Raw genomic sequence first — 23,822 nt, forward strand, 5'->3', positions numbered from 1 at the left:
TCTCTGTGGTTGGCAGCCACTGAGCAAAATCCTGTAAAATAGGTTGTAGCAGCCCCACCTCACAGCCAGCATCACAAGTCACAATGAGATTGCTGCAGCTTCAAACCCATCTCTCCCAAAACTTTCACAGGAGGCTGAGACACAGCAGTCTTCTCCCTGAGGGTGTGCTGAGACCTGACTTGTCCACTTAATTAGCCACTTAACCATTCTAGCAAAAGAGGCTGAACATGCAGCTGTCTGCAAAAAGCCTACCATTGCCCAGCAGCTTTAAATATTATATATCTATATCTTTATCTATCTCCATTTTCCTGACAGAAATAACCCCAGGCCAGAAGTCTTTTCAGCTGCTGTGCCCAACCCATGTGGATGCTACAGTGATGTGTATTTTATGGATCAATGTTGATTTTCATCCAGGATTCTGCAAAGCTTTGAGGCAAAAACCTTGGAAAGGGAAAGAGAGATACCATTTCATAATCCAGGGCAGCCTTTTGGAGATTTACCCATAACTCAAGTACAAATCCAGAATAACCATATTTTTATTTAAATTGCATATTTCTGTATTTAGTAGGAAAGTAGATCAACTCATGTATTATTTTGGCTAACTTACAAATTTCCTATAGCTACCGGTAACACAGCTAAAAATTGCATTCCAAGGTGATTCTAATTTTAGCAATAATAATAAATCTTATTTACCATATTAGTCTTAAAGTTCTATAATTTTGTAACATTTTGCATTAAAAGATAAGCTCAACTTTATTTCTCAAATTGTATCATTAATGCTGCCTTAGAAGCAGCCACTTTCATCACTATCACATGTACAATCTCTGTGGGATTAAACTTTAGGAAACACTTTCACAAAAAAGAAGCGCCTCTAATTAAATGTAATTAATTTACTAGTGCCCTGGAATTGCAAGCATTTAAAAAAAATATAATCCTCAAGCATTTATTTGCTTTGCATGTGATAAATGCTACAATCACTCTTTCCAGTCAAAATACAGAGGAAATAATATTAGGTGACAGCAAAGTTCATCGCAGCAGGTCAATTGAGATTGTCAGGATTCATTAGCACGTGTGTGACTGGTAAATAATTGAGTTAATTTTAGGCTGAGTGACACATTTAGAAAACTATGAATCACCTTATTTTGTGAATTTAATCAACCTTTGCTCTTCCCTGGATAATTCAATGTACATCTGCAATATTAAGTTGGAAGTGACTCTTCACTCTGTTGCCCTCACAAGTGCTAGTGGTTTGCAAAATTTCAAAACCATCAACTGCATTAAATGCTGGCCTTCAGCAAGGATTTCAACGCAAATAAAGCACCATAACTACAAAGAAGAAAAAAATTACAAAAACAAACAAAAAAACTCAAAAAAATATTCCTAGAAGCTGAAGAAGTTACTTTCTTCAACTGAAGTTATAGCAAGATTTAGCTGAAATCTCTATTTGCTCTGTCTCTAAGAATAAAAATGCTTAAGTCCGCAAGATAGCAAAGCAGAACAATTATTTCCCTGGAAACTTTCCCAAAAAATAGCTTCTGTTTGAAAAATGTAGTCAATCCTTAAATGCTTCTTTGTGACACTCTGTTAGCCCAATTATCTCACGTTACAAAACAAAAACATTGCACTGCATATGGATGTTCCGGCTTTGGCTCTGAAAAATGCTACTTTCAACACCAGGAAACATTTTTTTTCAAAACTTAACTTCATTTGGAAGTAAGTCACAATTCCTAGCTAAAGTAAACTATTCTTTTACTTTTCATTGGATGTCTTCTGATCTGTTAGAGGGTTTCTCTTCATTTCTGGAAGACATTCTATTAGCACTAGATTTGACATTGAGCATGACAATATTTAGGTGACACTGGGCTTTTCTGTGTGAAAATTGAGCTGTGATATGCACTAGCAAAAAGGCCAATTACTCATCAGTTTTGTAGTTTGAATATGCGAACAAGTTGCTTGTGGATTACTGGCAGCTACAGCTTGGGCTCTGACACTTAACTGTTATTAATACACAAAGCAATTAATGTAATTATAAATATGGAGAAAATATCAACATTATTTACACTAGTTAGTTATTAAGAGGTAAAATACTTTGTCAGCTGTAATACAATACAAATTGCTGCACAGTGTTCAGTGAGATTATAACACACATACATTCAAAGTACTACAGTTGATATTCTAGGTCTGTCCTCCAGGGATCAATTTATGATACTCTATGCTGGGTATTTTATCTTGACAAAATAAGGATACTTTGTTCATGTGTAGCTACATTTGGCTACCACACACTTTTCTGTGTGGGTAGGATTCCAGATCCAACCCTTGCACAGTGAATAGGGATACACATTGGGATGCACTGGAGGCATCATTAGTATCTACACAAAAAGCACCACATGAGTGTGCACCTGCCTCTCCAATTTGGAAGCATTTTCCTCAAGCAGAAACAAAACAGAACCAACAGCAGCCTGTATCCATTTTCTTCATTGTTGGCATTGGTTTCTTGAGTGTGCAAGCTAAAAATCCCACTTGGACATTTACCATCCATGCCCCATGCATGCACAAGATATAGCGACAGGCAGTTACTCTGCAGGAAAGGTTTGGGAGGTCTACTGAAATGATCCATGCAGATGGTGACAGACAGCTAGGTGAGCAATGTAACATGGACAAAACACACACACATAGGGGACTGCTGCTTTCTTCCATACTCAAACTCATTAATCCATTTAAGCAGAAGTGTCTTCATTTTCCTTCATTTTCTTGCACTTGGAATTAAACTCCTATTCAGAATTAATGGTGTTACAAACAGCAGCCAATCTTAAACAAGATTATTTCAAGCTCCTTATTAATACTTTATTTTTAAGTCTGACTATTGTGTCACCCATTACTGACATCCTCAATTATTACACCATGTGGTACTGGGTAGCATATGGCACGTTTAGCAGTGAGACTCGGCCACGACCGCTCCAGTGAATTGTGAGAAGTTGCTCCCAGGTACCAAAGTGGTGTCCTTGTAATCACCTATTGTAAACACACAGTTTCCTAGCTCTGCCAAAGGAGACAAAGAGATGCAACGCCATGCCAAGTCAGAAAAGCAAAATAACTTTGATTGATAAAAGGGACAACACAGCAGAGATGCATATTACTAAAAACAAAGCGTACCTAGATGGGGAAGCAAATTAAAAATTAACAGGCAACTGCTAAAAGCTGACACTTTCTCTAACCAAAGCAAATTGCTACTGCCCAGTTCGTAATGGCTGATACACAGTCCTGCTTTATTTCCCAGCTGCTCCATGAGACTGACTCAAGCTCACTGAAAACAGTCCTTTTTGGATGCAGTCTCAAGTAAGAACAAGAACAGCCCAAATATCTCAGTCTAATTGATTAAACAGTTCTGCTTAATATCATTATCAATGGTCTGGATAAGGGGATCAAGTGCACCCTCAGTCTCCTTGCAGAGGACACTAAATGATCTGCTGGAGGGCAGGAAGGCTCTGCAGAGTGATCTGGACAGGCTGGATTGATGGGCCGAGAACAATTGCATGAGGTTCAACAAGGCCAAGTCCTGGGTCTTGCTCTTGTGTCACAACAGCCCCATGCTACAGGCTTTGGGAAAAATGGTTTGGAAAGCTGCCTGGTGTAAAAGGACCTGGGGGTGCTGGTTGACAGCCAGCTGAACATAAGCCAGCAATGTGTCCACAGAAACTTTTCTATCAAATCATGGTTGGATAAGGCAGAAGTACTACTTCCCTACTACAGAATATAAGATCCATGCATTACTTTTTCCTGGTAACACTACTACTACAGTTTGAAAGTGTTTCCAAAGAGGTAAAATATTTAAGAAAGCTCAGTGCAGAATTCAGACTATTTCCTGACAGTTGGTATCTGAAAGTTCTCTGTTTGATCAGAATGCCTTTTTCTTTAAAGAAAACTAATTTGCTTAGCTGGTATAGAGTAGGTATTCAGTGCCCCCCTTCCAGGTGTCGCATCTCAACATGGTGTAAGTCACCCTGCACCTCTGGAGGAGCCTTGTGAGCCATACAGGCCTTCAAGACTACCAGCCACCTCCCTGGCCCCTAGAGGAGGGGACAGCCAAAGGACACCCTCCACAATGGGTGACCGCTGCCTGCTGTCACTCGACAGCAATGTCCATGCAGCAGTGCTGAGGGGCTCCATGCCCTGTGCCAGGGCTTTGCTCCATGCACAGCCCTTCCAGACGAACTTCCCACTTTCTGCCTGCTTGTCACATTTAACGTTACTTTCTGTGTTTAATGTTTCAGATTTGTGGGACATTTTAAAAAATAAAAATAAAAAAGTTGGCGAGCACCAGTTATTCCTCTGAGGTTTCAGAACACAAACTTTGCAGTTCTTCTGCTGTTTGGCACAGGCTGCCACAGATGGAAGACAGATATCTGTCCGCCAATGTTTAAAGAGGACCAGATTTTTTTGTTTAAAATTTTTTGCTGTTCAGCGCTTACAGCCATACAATCAGCCAGACCAACCCTTCCCTCCATAACAAATGCATTCACAAAATGAACAGGGGAGACAATTGCCTGCACAGGATTCACACACCCAGAGATGTCTGGGGAGCATTGGGACTGCCTTGGTGGATAGTTTTGGAAAGAAAGGGGCCAACTTTTTCTAACCTGGCTTGAAAAGCTCTGAAACTCACACACCCTTCTACCGCAAGGGAGATCATTTAATGACAAGGAAAACAAAGTTGTCCAGTAGCCTTTTCAGCAATGTCAGCCAGGAATTTGTTCATTTTGAGTTGCTCCAACCCAAATATCTGAGGGAAGCTGTTGAATTGGTTCATGCTCTTGCTAAATCAGCTGTGTTCCCTGCCTGCTGATGGCTGCTGACTTAGCCTGACCTCAAATACTCCAGCTTCCTCCCCCCAAGTGTTACAGTTGCTCTCTGCTATCACACCTGATCTTTCACAAAAGTTCCTGCACCTTCCAGGCTTGTCACAACATTCCTTCCAGCATAAGCTGAAGCCAACTTGACACAACAGATTTCCTTTTTCTCTTGGAGACACGCATATGCCACAGAGACTGCAGTTCACCACTTATACACTTCAAGCACTCCTGAGCACACCCAAGTGGGATAGCACTTTTGCAAACTGGGCAGCACTGCTGCTTCCTTTTCTTCACCCCCTTTTTTTTTCTCCTTTTAAAGTAAAATTTGGCTAAAGCAAGTCTGTTTGAAGTTAAGTTCCTAATTTATGCTCAGTGAGCTGTCTTGTGCTGTGTCCAAAACTGGCACAGAAACACTGTCGACTTTTCCTGGAACCCCTATGCACAGCCTAGCAAATGAAGCTTTCTCTTCTGCTCCAGCATCCCTGGAGCCTGAATACTTCAAGGATTAATGATTTCTTGCTTATGCAGAAGGGTGGTGGCTGCATGACTGAGTGCATGCAAGGAGAAATTTTCAGGAGCAGCAGAAAGTAAGCTATGTCACAAAGTCCTGCAGTGCTCACTCCTTTCTTCCTTCCTGCATGACACCTTGGGGAAAATTCAGGGAGAAAGTGAATGCTGCGAAACGACAGGCACTGGACAGCGTCTGGAGGAAAGCAGGTAAACTTGCTACCCCAGGGACAAGGGCATGGCTGGCAGGAGGGGAGAATCCAGACGGCTGGCTCTCTCCCAGCTGGGGATTAAGAAGTCACAGGTGAAGCCGGGCCACACGCCTTACTAATAGTGGCAGCTTCCTGCTCAAAATAAGAAGCAGGTTCACACATTTGTTCTCCAGTTGGGTTCAGACGTAAGCTGCAACACAGATGTTCACAGGGCACAAAGGGGACACCCAGCAGAGCTGGCTGCAAAAGAAAATTTACAGGAATGACAGCAAGTTGCCTTTTACAGCAGCCTCTCTAGAGAGGCAGTAAAAGGGAAGCTCATTCCGCTATGTTTTTTTTTCCTGAAACTCCTCCTTGTGTAAGGTCTCACTACAGCTAATCTCCAGAGACTGCAAATGAATTAAGAAGAGGAAAAAACATAGGAAAGCAAAATAAGAAAGCAAAGTAGAAAAAAAGCAGAAGAAATGAAAGTGAAGAAATGCATCACAAAAGGGAGCAGTAAGGGCACAGCAATAGGTATGAGAAATATTAGGAAAAGATAAACATTGATCTTTTTCACATGCTCTGAAAGAATGATTAAACATGCCATGGTGTCCTCTGACAGGCCTAGGCACAGGTCTGTACACCCAGGAGCTCCAGAGTAGGACATTAGGTTATCCAGGCAGGTACCTGACCCCATGCATGAATTGGAGACAACGGTTCTTCTCCGTTTTAGCTTTTGCTAAAATTTAGCCATTTAGCTTTTGCTAAATATCTTGGGACCCACAGGTGAAGCATGCTATGAAGATATGTTGCATTCAAATTCTTACAGAATAAGAACTTAGTGACAAAAATCCTTTTTTGTGAATTTCATGCATAAGCATTTAACCTCTCCCCATTTTTAAATCTCTTCAAAGTTTCTCACACAGATCAAGGTAAGTCCAGCTGTTACATCCAGTATTCAAGAAACCTTTCACTCCTTCAAACTGAACTGAATCTCAAAAAAATTGCCTAGGTCTATGAACTCTTTCGAAAGAATAAGAACTTCTAAATCTTCTCTCATTTGACTTTCTCCATTGCTAGAAGTTCAGCAGAGCTTCAAGAACCATATAGTGTGATCTGACTTTTAAAAAAGAAATCACCTGGAAATTGCTTTGTTATATGCAAGAATGTATTTCTGAAATTGCCTGAATATTTTCCGTAAATGATTGAAATAAGATGTGAGCATCACTGAAATACCTAAGAAGAAAATTTCCAGGAACTTCAATGTACCTAAGTTTTCAACCGTTATGGTAATTTCCTTCCCATATTTAGTTATATTCATACCTTTACTGTCTTCAACAGTTGCAAAAAAGCCCCAAAGGAAACACAGCTATAAAGCCAGATGAAGCACAGCCTCAAGTAGGGAGGGATCAAAAGAAGAGCCACTTCCTTTCACTGATTTTACCTTCAAAACTTCCTTCTTGCTTGTAGAGACTCACCTTTTTGTTCACTCTCAAGTTTGTGGGTTTGGCTAAACATTAATCTCTGAGCAACTGTGAATGTCGTATCCTTCCAAATTTCTGTCCTACAATAACCATGCGTTATTGAAAATTCAGCCTGCAAAGATCCATCACACTGTCCCGTTCACAGCAACGGAGATTTATCAAGAGCTGTAAGAAGCTCAGCATTAAACTGTCAACAAAACTCACACGGTCCAAACCATCCAACACAAAGCATGAATGTATCCATTACACATACCTATTTATTGCAGATACTTTCCCAGCTTCAAGAAGCATATAATCTTGAAGAACTGCTTCAAGTCCAGAATCCAAGATCTGATAAAAAAAAGATTACATATTTTTAAAGTCATTAAAAGTATATGGCTTAAGCATAAAAAATGAAAAAAAAAATATTGTGCAAAATTACTACTTAGAAATGAGCCCATGACCCAGTCCTTCCGAAGCTGTGCATTACCTGAGACATGTTGTGGGTGAAAACAATGATGGTATGGAAATCTATAGCACATTACATTTAATGTATATAATATTGTATAGATTCTTAAGCAACTTCTACACATCAGTTCAAAATTAGTAGAAAACTCAAAACAAAATCCCAAAATTTTCAAATACTAATTTTGCTACCATCATTTACAATGAAAAAACAAATGCAATGTATTGAGTATGAAAAACTGCCAGTGGCAAATCAGAAAACAGAAATGATTTAGGAAACCACAAGCATCCTTATGTACATTTAAGGAGTATTCTGCCTTTAGCTTGCAGCAGAACAGTGACATGAATAGGGAAACCACATGGAAAATCAAGGGTATCCTTAAGTGCATTATTTCTTTAATGTCCAAAAATGCTGAACATGGCAGTTCTGTTACAGATGTGAAATTCCAGATGTACATCCTTGTAAGGATACATATAACACCTAATCACAATTAGTCCCAGAGTCTCTGTAAATTTTCCTGGTGATTCTCACACAGTGAGCCTGAGCATAATGCATTTATTAAACCTGATGTGCTTAACAAAGCAAAAAGGAAGAAGATGCAGCAGTAGAAAGAAACAGGCTCAGAAGACTACAAAAAGACACAAAGGAGAAAAAAAAAAGAGAAGGCAAAATGGGAAGAAAGTTCATGTGTCCAAATGCACTTGGTCTGATCTCTTTTCTGCACAATTACCATCATTAATACATGCTCTATTCAGTATTTTGGTGGCACTACTGGCAACTTGGCATTCTGCAACAAGAAACACTATTTCACACAGGATTGCCACACAGGCACAGCTCTTTAAGATAATAAAGAGCCTATATTAAAAAAATTCTTGTCTCTTTTCTTTCCACAGAGTTTTTCCTGAGTTTTCCACGGCAGCTGTGCTACTGGAACCTACCACATGATTCCCAGTGAAGGCAAAGAGAATCAGCTATAGAATTGTCTATGCCCACTCTGCATCAATGGTCACCTGGCTGGGAGCTCCTACGTGTCCCAGCTGAAGAGCAGACATTTGCTTCTCCAAAGGATCAGCCCACCCAAGGAGTCCTGGACTCCCTCTGTTTCCCTTCTGTGAGCTGGTAATTTTCAAGCAGAGAGATGAAATGTAAATATCAGCATGGATAATTATTTCACTGCTCATTTCTTGCAAGATAATCAGACAGAAAGATAAGACTCCTTCTGAGGAGCAAAAGCAGTAGAAATTTTTATTCATCAACAGCATGAAAGATTCTGCCAATTCTTCTTACAAAAGAAACAGTTCATTGATTTGTAGCTGCTGCCTACTTTCATGTGCAAGAACAACAGAAATCCCTCACTGGTCTTCTCTACATATTTTCAGGCAATCACTACAAACATGACAACTTCTAGGATTATTTATTCTATGCACTGTATAGCCATTCCTGCTGTTGATGTCAGCTGCAGACAAGCCAGGCTCAGAAGCTCAGATTCAATCACACAGGCATGAGTAACATCACTACATCTCCACCCTTTGCACCTCCTACTCAATTCCCCAAAAGAGATTTCCACAATAATGCATAATCACAAAGAGAATGTCATTAAACTGAATCTCAGCAAAGTCCCACCTCTAAAATGAGTGGGTGTTACTTATTAGATTATACCAATAAAAATCTGCAAGATCAGAAGGTGGTTGAAGTTTACCCTTTATTTTCTACAGTAATGTCCTCCTTTTTTTTCCTACAGTAATGTCCTTGCTTTTTTCTACTTCATCAGTTAGCCCTGTAACAACTTTTTCCACATAGAATCACAGAAAATCTCCAGTGGGAAGGCACCCATAGAAGGCACCCAAGAATCACTGAGTCCAGCTCTCTGTTCCTTGCAGGACTACCTAAATCTAGGCCAAATGACTGTGAGCATTGTCTGGACACTCTTTGGATTGGACAAGCTTGGTGCTGTGACTATTTCCTTGGGGAGTGGGTGACTGACCACCCACTCAGTGAAGTACCTTTCATAATGCCCTATCTGAACTTCCCTGCAACTTCATTCCATGTCCATGAGTCCTGTCACTGGTCCCCAGGGATAGGAGATCAGCATCTCCACCTCTGCTGGCCTCTCCTGAGGCACCCCCTAAGCTATGTTTTCCCTCTTATTTGTCCCCTTCATTTCTTACCCAATTTATGACTGCTCATTTTACCTTCACTTCCAGGCCTCTGCAATTGACAATAAGCACTCATCTTACCATACCCTGACAGGAATTACCACCCATCAGATGTAGCACATTACCCACCAAAATGAAGGTTCTTCCCTAGCTGAAACATCTTCAGCCAAGTGACCTTGACAATAAGTAGAGATCCCAGGGACTGAACTGTCAGGTCCTGCAAAACTTGTGCCATAAAGGTAACCTTCAAACTGACCAGGTGTAAAACCCTACTAATTCGAAAATGCATGAAGTTGTATTTCTCACAGACACATTTCAGGGGATTGTTGACCTGAGAATTTCTTATGACATATTCACAGAGAAACGGTATGAGTTATTGCATGGCTGAGATAGCTCTGTGACAGAATGTTTGCAACTAAAGATAAGAACAATTGTGTGTTAAGTGCAAGCGCACAATTTGCTGTGCATAATATTAGCAGGGCTTATTTTAGAATTGACCACCCACCTGACTGTTCCAAAAAACCTCCTGGAGTTGCTACAAGATGCCAGAGAAAGTTTTCACTTGTAGCAGACTTTCTGTCTTTAATAACACCAGCTGTCGCTTTTACAAACACATTATGCCCTTCACATATTATCCCATATTCTGCAAACACCAAAAAACCCCAAACTCTCCCACAGTTATTAACATCTGCTTCACTTACTGATTCTGACAAACTGAAGGACAAAGGCATGATTTAACAGATTGCTCCACATAAAGCAGCTATGCAGTCCACAGAAGGATTCATCAAATGCCCCTGTCAGAGAGCTTTACAAAGCGCAGCCTAATGAACGTATGCAAATTGCTATAATACATAAAATGCCTGGTACCACTTCAACAAGTAACATGCCTATGAAATCTATGGAGAATGGTAAGAGAGATCAATCTAATTTGTCTTTGAAATAAAGTGATTCGGTTTCCTCCAGATAATTTCAATCTTTTTTTTTCCTTGAATGCCCTGAAGCACACATTACATACAAAGAACTACTGCTTTAGGCACTGGAAGATGTAATTATTCAATAGAAAAAACATGCAGCAAGAGACAAACTGGAAGCACACTGGTACTCTTCAATATTTTCCTTCAATGTTTTGACATGCTGGCACTTTTAAAAAATTGGTTTTTCCAAGCCTTGTTGCATTTAAACAGCCCCTATTTTTTTCTGCTGTTGCTTGATGTGAGGTTGAAGCCTGAGTGCAAGTCAGGCTGATATTTACAGCATGAGGAAATGCTCAGATATGAAAGTGCACCAGAAAACAACATGCATCGAGGATGATTGCTGCTGCTGCTGCTTTCAGCATTATTGATCTAGAAATCTGATCTCTTTTTTTCCATCAAGATAAGGAAAGAATAGCTTATGAGCAAAAAATATTTTTGATGGAAAAAATCAACATTTTCTAGAGTTTTATCCCTCCTGAGAACTGAAAGTTCTTTTCACCAACTGACTTGAAAAAAGAATGTATAAAAATACCCTTGTGTGTTGTCAAAGAAGCTAAAACCCACAATCACCCTTTAAGAAGTTTGTGGAAAAACAGACAGAACTTCTCTACTCTTTTTTTTTACTTTGGAAAAACAACACATGAAAAAGAACACAGCACAGTATGTGCACATCAGAAACTAGAAGGTGCAAAGTTCCTGGATCTTGGCTTTACCACTAACATTGAAGGGCAGGCAGGTGTGAAAGAGGAAGAGCACTGTGAAGTACCACGATTATCTCTTTGTCTCTCATGCTGGGACCATCAAAGGAAAACCAACACTAGGTAACACTTTCTCAGGTGTTTCTTGCTTATGGTATGTTAGGAGAATTCCCGGTGTAGTAGTTGAACAGATAAACAGTTTCAACTCTTACTTTATGTCGCAGTATGATAGAATCACTCAGGTTATAAAGACCTCTGACATCATCAAGTCCAGCCATTAACTCAGCACTGTCAAGGCCAGCACTAAATCATGTGCCTAAGCACCATATCTTTTAAACACTCCCAGGGCTGGTGACCCAACCACTTCCCTGGGCAGCCTGTTCCAATGCTTGACCATCCTTTCACTGAAGAAATTCCTCATATCCAATCTAAACTTTCCCTGTCACAACTTGAGGCCATTTCCTCTGGTTTTATTGCTTGTAACCTGGGAGAGGAGACCGGCTCCCACCAGTTTGCAACTTCCTTTCAAGTAGAGAGGGGTAAGGTCCTCCTAGGCCTCCTTTTCTTGAGGCTAAACAATTTCAGTTTCCTCGGCTGCTCCTCACAAGACTTGTGCACTAGGTCCTTCGTGCATTAGAGGTTTCTTGTTAAAACAGAAGTAATTGCTGTTACTGTCAAAGCTAGACACAAATTTTGCTCAGTGCCGTAGGCAAAATGACCAAGATGAGCAGTACTTGGTGCAGGATTCTCAAATCTCTCTATCATGGGACCACAGTTTCTGCACTGAGAATTAACTAAATAAGAGTCCAAGTTGGAATACCATGTCAGAAATGTATTGTGATCTCCTTATTTTAAAGGCACTAACTTGTAAAATCCTTTCCATTCTGTTACACTAAATATTCAGTATGCGCCAGGCACCGTGTAAAAAGCTTTTATTTCTGTGCAAATGAATATACATTAGAGTGAGTGTTTATAACATTTTTCTAGCTTTGGGTTTATATAACTGACAATTAAGGGGTGATACCTTTAACACTGTTTATCACTTCTACATGCCAGTATCACTTCTAGATGCCAGTTAGCAATATTTAACAAAGCAGACAGTTCTCATTTTTATGCCTTTTGTTTTTGTATTCAGATTTGGTCCTCCAGCTTTGCATTCAGTCAAACACTAAAATCAGGGAATAAATGAACATGACAAGCCATCCTTTATTCTACCTCATTTCTCAAAATAACTCTTTCAGCTTCCATCATTACCATCCCTATTTTAAATTTGTTCTTTTTTAACATAAATCTACAAGTACAGAAAAATCTCTCCCCTTTTGACTGTGCATCAAGGCCAACAGATTCACAGCTGATATAGGTAATAAAGGCAAATTAAGGAAGTTCCATGTCACACCTCCTCTCTTATCTCCTGAACCTATATAAAATTATACTAATTATCATAAGTAAAATTAAACATTCTAACTTTTCCCTGAAATAGAGAGAAAATTATTCTTCTTGGGAGTCAATCTTCTTATAGCTCCCTTAAGATGTAACATCTAATAGACTTTAGGGTACAAAAAGAGCCTCTAATACAGATTCCAGATTCAGTTTAAGAAAACAGCTTCAATAAAGAATATTAACGTGTAGACCATCGTTGACAAGATTACAGACACACTTTGTGCAATAGAGTGTGCTACATGATAATGCACAAAAACATTTTTTAACCTGTTACATTGTGGTGGTTTGTCGGGGTTTCTTTCTTCAGGAACAGCAGCATTTAAAAATCAGGATGTACTGCTTTAATGAAATAGGTGGCAAGCAGAGCCAGTCCACCCTATCCCACATCCCTACCCACTGACAGATTCCTGCCATCCATTGCAGTGAGGATATTAACCCATCACTGTTATGGACAAACTACCTATGCTGGACAGCAGCATAATCAGTAACAGCAAATGGTTCTTGGACAATCCTGAACTGACACTGAAACAGATGAGAAAGTGCAATCCTTGCTTTGATAAGCTCCTTGGCAGGCTAGTACAAATCCATGTTCCCTGTTAAAAAAGAAAAATGAGAATAAAAAAAAAAGTTGGTTAGATTTCAGACCTTTTTCTACTCAAAGAAAGTGAATTTCCAGTGGCTGAAAATGGCCTCTATCCCTGACTTGTAGGAAAATGCAAGAAAGGACTTACTGCTCTGAAGTAATGTTTCAAAAGTAACATCCTAAGTGCAAAGGGCTCCCAATCTGAAATATTTCTGTGGAAGCATTGAGAAACATTACTCAATATTTGTGAAGGGAAGGCCACTCGCCCTGACAAAGGCAGGGGAGGCACACAACACAGCCACTGCTTTTGGTTTGACAATGCAGACCCTAAGCCACCTTCCTCCACCTCTACAGAGCGTCTGAGATACAAAGAAATGTACTGCTGTCACTGCGGTCTAGACATTGGAATAGAAATTTCATAAGGAAATACTTACTTTGGGGGTTTTTTGTTTTAAAAGCAAGGCAGAAGTACTGCATTCTTCATACCAGTGAAAGACTGGCTCAACAGCTGAAGGCAATAAATCTCTAGCCCTTTACCTTTCTAATTAAAGTGACAACTCTTGGAAACCCCAGTTCAAGTCATCATAAGGAATGTAAAAAAGGGTTCCAGTAAGTTCAATACAGGTAATATTTTTTACAAGACTTATAAGGACAACGGGTAAATTCAGTATGACCATGACATTCATGTGTCCTGGAAAGTCCTTAAACACTAGTACAATAACATCTGAAGGTTATGATGCCCCATTCCTGCATAAAAGGTGGAATCGCTCAGAAATATCCACTAGTAACATCCTGTCTTAGAAACAACAGGTAAATCAAAAAATCTGTAAGAGAAACAAGAGGACCATCAAATCCTCCTTGAAACAGACACCTATTATAATGGGGGCCAGATGCAATTCACAGTTGTCTGCTTACATTATTTGAAAGAAAGAAAATGATAATGTTCCCTTCTGTCACAGAACCAGCACAGCGGATGGAGCTGTGAAGAGGAGCAAGATCAAACAATTTGAGAGGAGTCTAGGAAGTCTTCTGAAGCAGTCGGTCATGTCTCCTGTTAGAAAAGGAGCCAGGCACCAAGATGTCATTCTCTGAAAAGTCAGCTCCAATGAGCAATAAGCTTATCAAGATAAGAATAATTAGCAGACAGGCTAGTGGCAGAATTAGTTCACCATGGTGATGATAAAACAGTATCAGGAAAGCAGGGCAATTTTAAGAAAAGGCAGCTAAAAATACCTGCCTAGCAGACACTTCTCCCAAGTTCTTCTCATCTCCAGTATGCTGATGCTTCAAAGTTAGCTGTCCCAACAGAGAGCCCTGTACTGTCTGCCAGTGTCACGATGACTTATAGCATGCTGTGGTAGGCTTGCAGTCCCTGAGGATTGCGTGTCTCTGTGAATGATGAGGATAGCTGCACTTTGTTCCAGTTACTGTGAATTAGGAGCAGAATCCATTGACTAGCAAGCTTTCAGCACAAGCTTTGGCTGGGAAAAGGCTGGGTACAGTGCTTGGGCTGCAGCATTGAAGGAATACACTTCTCAGAAGGATGACCTGGGTCTTGTCCAGGTTTCTGTTCCTGCTTTGCCCAGGAGGACTGACGACACAGTGTCTTTTCCACAGAGACACAAGCACTCCACACAGGCCCTTCCTAGCATCACCAGCAACAGAACAAGACCAGAGTCCCATATGTTTTTCAGGAAGAGACATCCCAAACTCCAAGGGTCTGGCAACAACAAGGAAATTCTTGTACTGACCTTGGACTGAGGCCTTCTGCCTCTGTTAATAACCAGCAGAAGCCACTAACCACTGCATTAAACATGAAACAAGTGATACCACAGACACATGAGCAGTGGCCAGTCTCCTGTTTAGCCCTTTTGGTAACACTATGACTTCATATTGCATATGCCTGGCTGGTTTTCCTTTTTCAATCCCTGTAAATGCTTCTATATATTCTCATAAAAATTTCCATAAATTTACCAAATTCTCTCTTCAAGTTATTTTGTTTTTCTTCTCAACTAGTGCACTTGGAGTTTATTCCACAACTTCACCCTCTTGAGATGTTAGAAAAATTTCTGTTAATGTTCAGTCTAAATTCATTCAGGATTAATTAATAAACATATTATCTTGAGCAGTTATTATTCCTCAGTTTCAACAGCTCTCCTCCTTCTCTGGTGTTTCTCCAACAAAGGAATTTAGTACAAAGATTTAATTTCCTGGACATTATATACAAGTTATTAGGAATGGAGGCTTAGCATATTTTGTCAGAAAGTCTGACAGAAGGTAACCAATCACTGGGAAAACATATTTAACTTTTTTTTTTTTTTTAACTAATAAACAAAAGGCAGATGCTGATTTCTTTTCCTAGTTACTCCAGTATAAACCAGGAGTGGCTGGACCTGTATGGAGGGCAATGCATAACCTGTAGCTAGAGGTAAGGACTGCATCTGAGCAGCCCAGGGCTGCAGTGAGGATTGTGAGCACTAAGCTGTCAGCAGAGAAGAAATACCTGATAGAGAAGGGAAGAGCGATTGGCACCTGTCACGTAAGAGCCATTTTGTAGAGGCCTTCGAAAATGAAAGGCATTGATCACAGATTTCCTTCAGTCCAAAGAAACTTGAAAACCAATATATCTGGCATCTAGACTCTTACTCTCTGGGTAAACGGTGTACCTGCTTCAGTTCAGATTGGATGCAGAGAAGTTCAGTGGGAGGGTGACTGCTCTCTGGAGCAGGCTCCCCAGGGAACTGGCTACAACACTGGGCCTGTCAGAGCTCAAGGCACTTCTGGATGATGCTCTGAGTCACACGGTTTAGTTTCAGGCTGTCCTGCAAGGAGCAGGGAGTTGGGCTCAGTGATACGTAGGGGTGCCTTTCAACTGGAGATATTCTGTGATTCTATTCAAAAGGCAATTTCATCCACCCCCTTATTCAATGGAATGATCATTCCCGTGTGTTGGAATTCAATGGCATTCAGCTGTGTTAGGAGTGGTCTCAGGACACACAGTGCATCAAACCACTGCTGCTGTTTTGAAGCTGAGGTGGCATTGCCATGGCCAACACTGACTCTTCTCACTTCTTGAACCACAGTGTCCAAACACCCACACACCCTGTATTTAACTATCCAAGGAAGTCAAGTCCAGGACAGAGACCCTAGACAGAGAGAAGTACATACCTCTAACACTCAATCCCTCTCATCCTAAATGTGGATACCTAAAACAGCTTAGATTAATTGCATGCAGCTATAGGGTCCAATGATCATAAAAGGAATCTAGGGAAAGTAGCTTTGATGTAGGCACTTATGCTGTAGATAAGAAAGTTAAGACAAATCTTATAACTGAAGTCTGCCTCAGGAGAGCTGGCATTCAGACAGATCTGAAGGCACAAACACTGGTTCAAAGGATGGGTTTTCAATGACATCATGATCTAATCTGTAAGTCTTTATTCAGTCCTTCCTTTTCTATTTGAATATTAAATAGAAGAATTTGAGATTTGGCTCAATGATAGCAATAAAAGTCATCAGGAAGGCTGATTTATAGGAAAATATTAAAATAACTAAATATGTATAGCTCAACTAAAGCCACTATTGAAAGGGGAATATGATAATTATCTACAAGCTCTGAAAGGATACACACACTAAGGATTTTTTTAATAGGGTTTTTCCAGGAAAATATAGCTAAGAATAATGTGATTATACCAAGCAAAGTAAAGTTTAAGCTGACAGGGAAAAATTCTTATAATAAAGTGTGTTCTATTGTATAACAATCTTCCAAAGGAAATTGGCTGAAGTCCAATCACATCACAAAGCCTGTCCATGATCTGGACAAGGATCTGGAGAAGACAATCCTGGTGCAAGATGGACTAGATGACTCAACAGCGCTTTTTCATTTTTAAATTCCTATCATTCTGCTGTATTAAATAATCCAATAAATCAAAGGGAAGAGGGAAATAGGCTTAGCAACAATTGCACAGCTGTTTCTTCTTTGAGGTCTGCAGGCTGCAATCAGTGCAAGACATACTGATTGCACAGAGGGAGAAAACATCTGTATGTGATCAGAGCACAGTGTTAATTCAGGGCTTCAAAGTTGCATGCCTGATGTCCCCTCTTCCCCCTCTTAATACAACAACTCTGCCAGAAGAATCGACCCTGAGTTGTAAATGTATCAATCATGATTTTCACTGCACCAGCTACTCATAATTGGTTTAAGCTTTCTTGATCTCAGATGCCAACCGGTGTTAAGCAAAACACAAAAATACATAGCCTGTGGGCACCTACTTCCACTGAAATAATCTTGCCACATGTGGAACTACAAGGAGTGGGGCAACAATGTTTTCCTAAAGTTGTGATGCTCATTTTTAAAGCCAGGCAATATTTTACTCATTATTTTTGAAGAGGCTTTGACATTTTACAACTGAAATATCTTGCTGAGAGTCTGTGCTAATACACAGTCTGTTTTCTGCTACAGCTAAGCCACAAGTAACAGAAGCCTTCTTAAGGAACGACTATTCAATTTAACTGTGGATTTGATTTCTCTCTCTAGAAAATGTCAGTGTATATATAAATAAAAGGATATTTTCTGAAGAAAGTGCCTTCAAGTGTAAGGTTAGCTTTCCACAACAAATTTCAGCTCCAGTTTTCCCACTGGAGTCACACTCTGTGATTCTGACCAAAGTCCTATACCCACTTCATGGGAGAGGTCTGAGGCTTCAGAGAATCTAGTTAGGATGTATAGCAGGAAACAACTTTCCTAAAAAAACAATTAGATGAACATCATCTGAAGAATAAATCTGCATACCATAGGGTTTTTTGTTATGTTTTATTTTATTTTTTGTCATGAGGGGGTTTTTGCCTCAAGTGCTCAATTAAGCATACAACAGCAGAGACAGGATTTCTGTTTTTCAAAAGAAGGAATATTAACAGAAATCCATGTCTGCATAATAAAGCAGTGATCAACAGCTCATAGTTTACACCACTCATTCTGAATTATTCACATTATTTCTCCCTGATTTCTTTCCCTTTTCCAATGAACTTCCCAAATGAGAACCCAAATTAATATTTTCCTACTTTCTTTCCCTTGTTAAAGGAGTCAGGAAAAAGCAAATATTAGAATTTTATCACACACAATCCTTCTAAACGCTTCTACATGTGAGATTTTTCTTCTCTCAAGATAATACTCAACATAAAGCATGAACTGCCCTTTACTAAGGTGGCAGCTGTGACCCTGCAGTCTACCTGCACCTTGCTTGGTGGAGGGAACCCACTGCTTTTAGTGGGTCTGAACTTACACCGAGAGAAAAGCCAGCTGCTGCACCCCAGTTCAGAGGGGCTGGGCACACAGGGCTGCTGCACAGGGCTCCAAGAGCAGCCTGGGATGTGCAGATGATGGAAGATAACGAAGGGGCCCAAGGACAGGTCTGGGGACTGCACGGGTGTGGAGTGACCAGGGCAGCAGGCAGGGACAGGAAGAGGAGCAGACAAGGAATGGCCTGGATGAAGCAGCATTTTATCATCTCCAAATGGCCACGAGGCACAAGACACTGCCGTCCAGAATACCCTGAGAATGTGATGAACTCATTCTATCCTGCAGCTTTCTGGGCAACATGGGCAGAGCTCTGTATGTAAATCCAGCAACAAAGTCTCTGCTGCTGCCCTTGGGCTTGTTTTCTCCGTGATGTCTACGCAAAGCAAAAACAAAAAACAAATAGCAAGACCTGAATACGATGAGACAGAGGAATGGAAAAGCTGATTAAAGCATTTTCCAAATGCCACACAGAGGAACAGATGAAGGAAGAAGTGGAATAACTCTAGTTTACTGCTGTGCACTTACTGGAACACTCAGCATTAGGCACCAGAAGCTTTTGAGGTCATTGATTCAGTGTGCTCACTTTTAGAAAACCAAAACTGATATGAAGTCCTGCCAGAAGCTCAGATTATCATGTAAAAGGTAATAGAAGATTGATAAACTAAATGGGGAAAAAAACCCCACAACCAAACAACATCCCCCCCCCCCCCCCCAAAAAAAAAAAAAACCTAAAAAGAAAAGCTATAATAAACCACTTTACCAACCAACTAAACAAATACCTGCCACACCAAACCACTTTTATTTAACTGAAAAGAGTAACTTGAAGGCTAGAAAAAGCATTTGAAGGCTTGGAATTTTGTATGTTAATAGTCCTACTTCAGCAGGATATCTAGAGGGCCAGGTGGTGAAAGAGGAAGGAAGAAGCTGGACAGAAATAAAAAGCCTGGAACAGTTGTCCTTGTTTTAGGGTAAGCAAAAGGAAATCATCTCAGCTGGAGAAAGTAGGGAAGGCTCCAAATCAAAGGTGCACTTTTCAACTTCAAATTGCTTCCCACCCCCTCACACCCACAGTGAGAGAAGTCATGGAAAATCAAACTGCATAAAGATTGAGGGGGAAAAGCTTTCCTTTTTCTTGAAATCTTCCAGTTTGGGAGTCTGAGTTCTGAGTTTTAGGATTAAATCACAATCAATAGCACTTCCTTGCTTTATTTTGAGATGCACATTTTAACCTACAGTCCTGAGGACTCTTTTAAGGTTTTGTTTGGATGGTTTTGAGTTTGGGGGACAATGGAGACAAAAGGGAGCACAAGCACTTCACAAAGTATTCACAAATATCTCTGCAGTGTGCCCCAGGAATTGTTAGGGACTACTTTGACTCTGTGTGTGCAGTGGGTGACACATTCATATCCTTGATAAGCCAAAAAACTCCTGGGCTCCACCTCCACTTTGTAATATTGAGCAAACATAACAATTATAGGGCACTTTCAAACTAGAAACATTTACAAAAGACTACCAAAATTGGCTTGGCATTCTGAATTGGAAGAAGACTATTTGATTACAAATGAGATTCTTAGATAACTACATACAGAAATCCAGTAAGTTTATATGAATTGATTGTTGCCACAATGTTGAAGTGTCTGTGAGTGCAATTGCATTGCCAAATTAAGGCCCAAATTGTAAAATTTATTCATGCAGTGCAGTCATATAATATTTTTAAATTGTTCCAATCAGTTAGATAACACTCCTTGTCTGCAGAGGAAGCCATTCGACAGTTTTAAGGCAAAAATCTTACCAGTTTTTCTTTAGATCACAGAGTGGGTTGGATTTTTTCAGCTTAGGCCTTTCTAAGACAAAGAGAACTAAATATTGAAAGCACTGTACACATTTTGTAATTCAGAAAATGGGAGTTTGGAAGCACATATCTCACAACTTCACCAATACTGAAGGCCTAGGTTAAACACCACAGGTTCTTTAACCACCATCCCTCGTGCAATCTTGAAATATCATCTTATGATTCTCCTGCATTAGATCCCTCTGTGGGTTCAGGTAAAGGGAGAACGGTTGTCCATAAACTGTGAATTTTAAGATACATGCAATTAATCAATATTAATAATAAATACAAAAGAGTAAAGGGTCCCATCTCTCACTTAGGGAAGAAAGGCACAGTCTGTCACACCAGCTTTTGAAAGATTTACAACCCAAGCAAAGGACCACAAGGTCTGCTGGCTACACAGTGTTTTTGCATGACTGAAAGAGATTTTCTTGCCACTAACAACATCAGTTTAAATTTTAATGGAGCTGCTCTGAAGAAAAATAATTAACATATGGTTGACTTCCCATATATTAGAGAAAACAATAATAGCAACTAAATCAGTATCTTTTGTATAATTTCAGCTGTCTTGGTCATGATGAGTTGCTCATCTGACTCATCTCACAGACATGCCTGACATAATGAGAACAAACACAAATCGTTTGCAATGTCAAAGATTAGCTTTTACCTAAGACAGAGAAAATAGGACCATATTATGAGGGACTACCTAGGAGGCAGCAGCCAGCCAACCATTACTTCTTTGAGTCACAGAAAATCCCTGACAGGTGGTTAATTGATAATAGTGCATCACAAGGCAATCTCTACACTTTCAGCTTGATTGCTAGGCTTCAAGTGAGGGCACACAATCTTGGCTTTTCACAGTGCCTCAGTTTAAGACATCACTCTGAACACTTGGTTTACAAGCCCTTCATCCCTGCAGAGTTAATTTCTTATAGGAAATTTTTATCTGCTACAAAAGGGGCCCAAAGTAATCTCAAGCCACGGCAGTGCCATAGAGGACTTCTTGGGATGTGATGCCCTACCAGTCATGGCCACCAGCACAACACCAGTGGCTGTCAAAGAGAAATCAGGACACTGATTTCCCTCCACCAAACAAGCTCTTGTCACGACCTGCTGGCTGATGTTTAGGGATCTTAGCTGAAATAAACAAAACAGGGAAATGATTAGTGGCATTGAGTCTGGCAGGCAGGTTCTTATCCTGGCAGACACTCCACAGACTGTGGGTTTGACTTAGTCACAAAAGGAGGATGTGAAGAAGCCCAATCAGATAACAAAAATAGTCTGCAAAACACATGCTTCTACTTGGGATTGTATTTGTTAACACAGCGATTCAAGCAGTCTTATTCTTAGAACAAGGACTAAAATAAACAGAACAATCCCAACTGTCAGAGTACCACCCATTAATCACAAGGGTTCCAGTGTTTGAAGAAAAACAGAGGCATCTGAACAACCATCCACCCCTTGTCTAGGGCCCCCCAGTTTCAGTGGCACAAAGCACCGAGCATATGGGAGCTGGAGTCCGGACTGAAATGGCTGGTGAAGGACCTAGAAGAGGATGGACTAAATCCAGGCTGTGGCTGTATTACATTTCCACTCCATGTGGGGAGAGATCAGTAGTGCCAAAATGCAATGCCAAGCATTGCATTTATCTGGGCTAAATCACTCTCTGAAGCTGTCCTCTAAGCTGGGGAGAACGGGCCCCCTAACTAACATCTGTAGGATCACATCTGGATTCATCCCACCACCATCTTGGCACAGCAGCCTCTCTATAAAAATTTAGCATGCCAAAGGATTAATACACCCATCATTTAACTCAGATGTCCATAAAATGATTGCTGGGGTTCAGAAAATATGAGTGGCGTAGTAGAAAAACTTCTGCTTCCATCAATCAGCTTTTCATTAACATCATTCATCCCATCCTCTATATTCTGAATAAAATCTGCTTTCTCTCTTTACCATGCAAATTCCTCTTACATAATAAATACTGCAACACAATAAATCCTTCAGTGTCCCTTTTCCTTCTAGGGAAACTGTCTCTGCACTGCCTTATGCTGAAAAGGTTTTCCAGACCTCAGCACAGCATTAACTGTGATATTTCCTTCCTGTGCAAGCACATCCAAAGACTGTCTTTTTCATTTTCTCCTTGGTAAGGGAAGGTATTGCCATCAAAGATCTTTGGCTTTAGCTATCAGCCTGTGAATGATTGCATGGATGAAGGTTCCTCCTAGGATTGTCCTAGTTATGAAAAGCCTAACTTAGAGACCTTCCTCCAAAATGAATGAGGTATGAATGGTAGGCTCTTTTGAGGTTTTTTGTTTTGTTTTGTTTCTTTGTTCACCTCTTTCGATCCCTGAAAGATTTTCAGACATCATCTAAAGAGAAAAAAAATCAACAAATAAAAGCTCACCCTGTTAGGGGCTTTCAGCTATAGAAGTAGCTTATAAAAAGAAAATAGCCTTGAACTCTTTTCTTCTAGAAATGTCCACCGCCAGAAAACGTGAATCTCCCCTCATGGAAAATGGGTGAATTTCAGAAATAAAATCCAAGCTTGGACCCGTCTCTAATTTTCATGCATTGAGTCTCTATTTATCCATACAGTGAAGGAAACACTAAAAATCTCTGTGTACATATGAAGGCAACCATCTCTAAGCAAAAGGACATTATCTGAATGTAAGAAAGAAAAGACGACAGAAGGATCTGCTTCTGTAGTAATTGCTGTCTGCCGGTACAGTGTCATTTTGAGTTGTCAAAACTTGAGACCTAAAATAAACCCCACCAAGTTTTCTTCAATGCTTTTCTGTGTTGCACTACTTCTCTTCTGAATTGCCTTCATAAATTCAAATTCCTCAACAGCCTTGTTACTGACTTTCAGGGAAAATGCCAGAGAAACAGATTTAATATGCAGCTCCAAGACACTTCCTTACCCTGCATTATTACCTCCTCTACTGCAAGAACACTGCTTCTCTTGGGAAGAATTTGATTTCCTTGCTTATCAACACCTTCCTCTGCACATCAGCGTGTTTCCTCTCACTCTCCTTCAGTCACATAGTAAAAAAAACCCTAGAAAAGGTGAAGTGTTGCATGTGCTAATGAAAGGCTGATTAGGAATTGACTGCTAATAGAATAGATGCTGCATCCCATATTGCTGTGGGATTTGCTACCACCTATCAAGCCAGAACACGTGTGCACAGGTAGCAAATACACCATGGAGAGGCACTTGTGCACCTCACTATTAGCCTGAAACAGATTTCCCACCATCCGAGCAGCGACCCGTTAATAGCTTACATAATGGAAACCAGCACCAAAATGAGTCAGTGTGCTTGGCAAATTCAGATCATTAACCAGGAGAAAGCGCCTCAAGTAG

The 23,822-nt window shown here is 40.3% G+C and overlaps 1 protein-coding gene across 2 annotated transcripts in view; it reads right to left on the reverse strand.

The window, feature by feature from the left end:
- ENOX1 (ecto-NOX disulfide-thiol exchanger 1) overlaps positions 1–23,822 on the reverse strand; it is a 356,320-nt gene that overhangs the window by 277,307 nt on the left and 55,191 nt on the right. For both annotated transcript variants that reach the window (XM_084226361.1, XM_084226360.1), the window contains exon 2: positions 7,289–7,365. The gene's annotated coding sequence lies outside the window, so the exon portion shown is untranslated. The remainder of the gene's footprint in view (positions 1–7,288; positions 7,366–23,822) is intronic.

The sequence above is a fragment of the Fringilla coelebs genome, assembly GCF_963513975.1.
Source record: "Fringilla coelebs genome assembly, chromosome: 2".
NCBI classification, from domain to species: domain Eukaryota; kingdom Metazoa; phylum Chordata; class Aves; order Passeriformes; family Fringillidae; genus Fringilla; species Fringilla coelebs.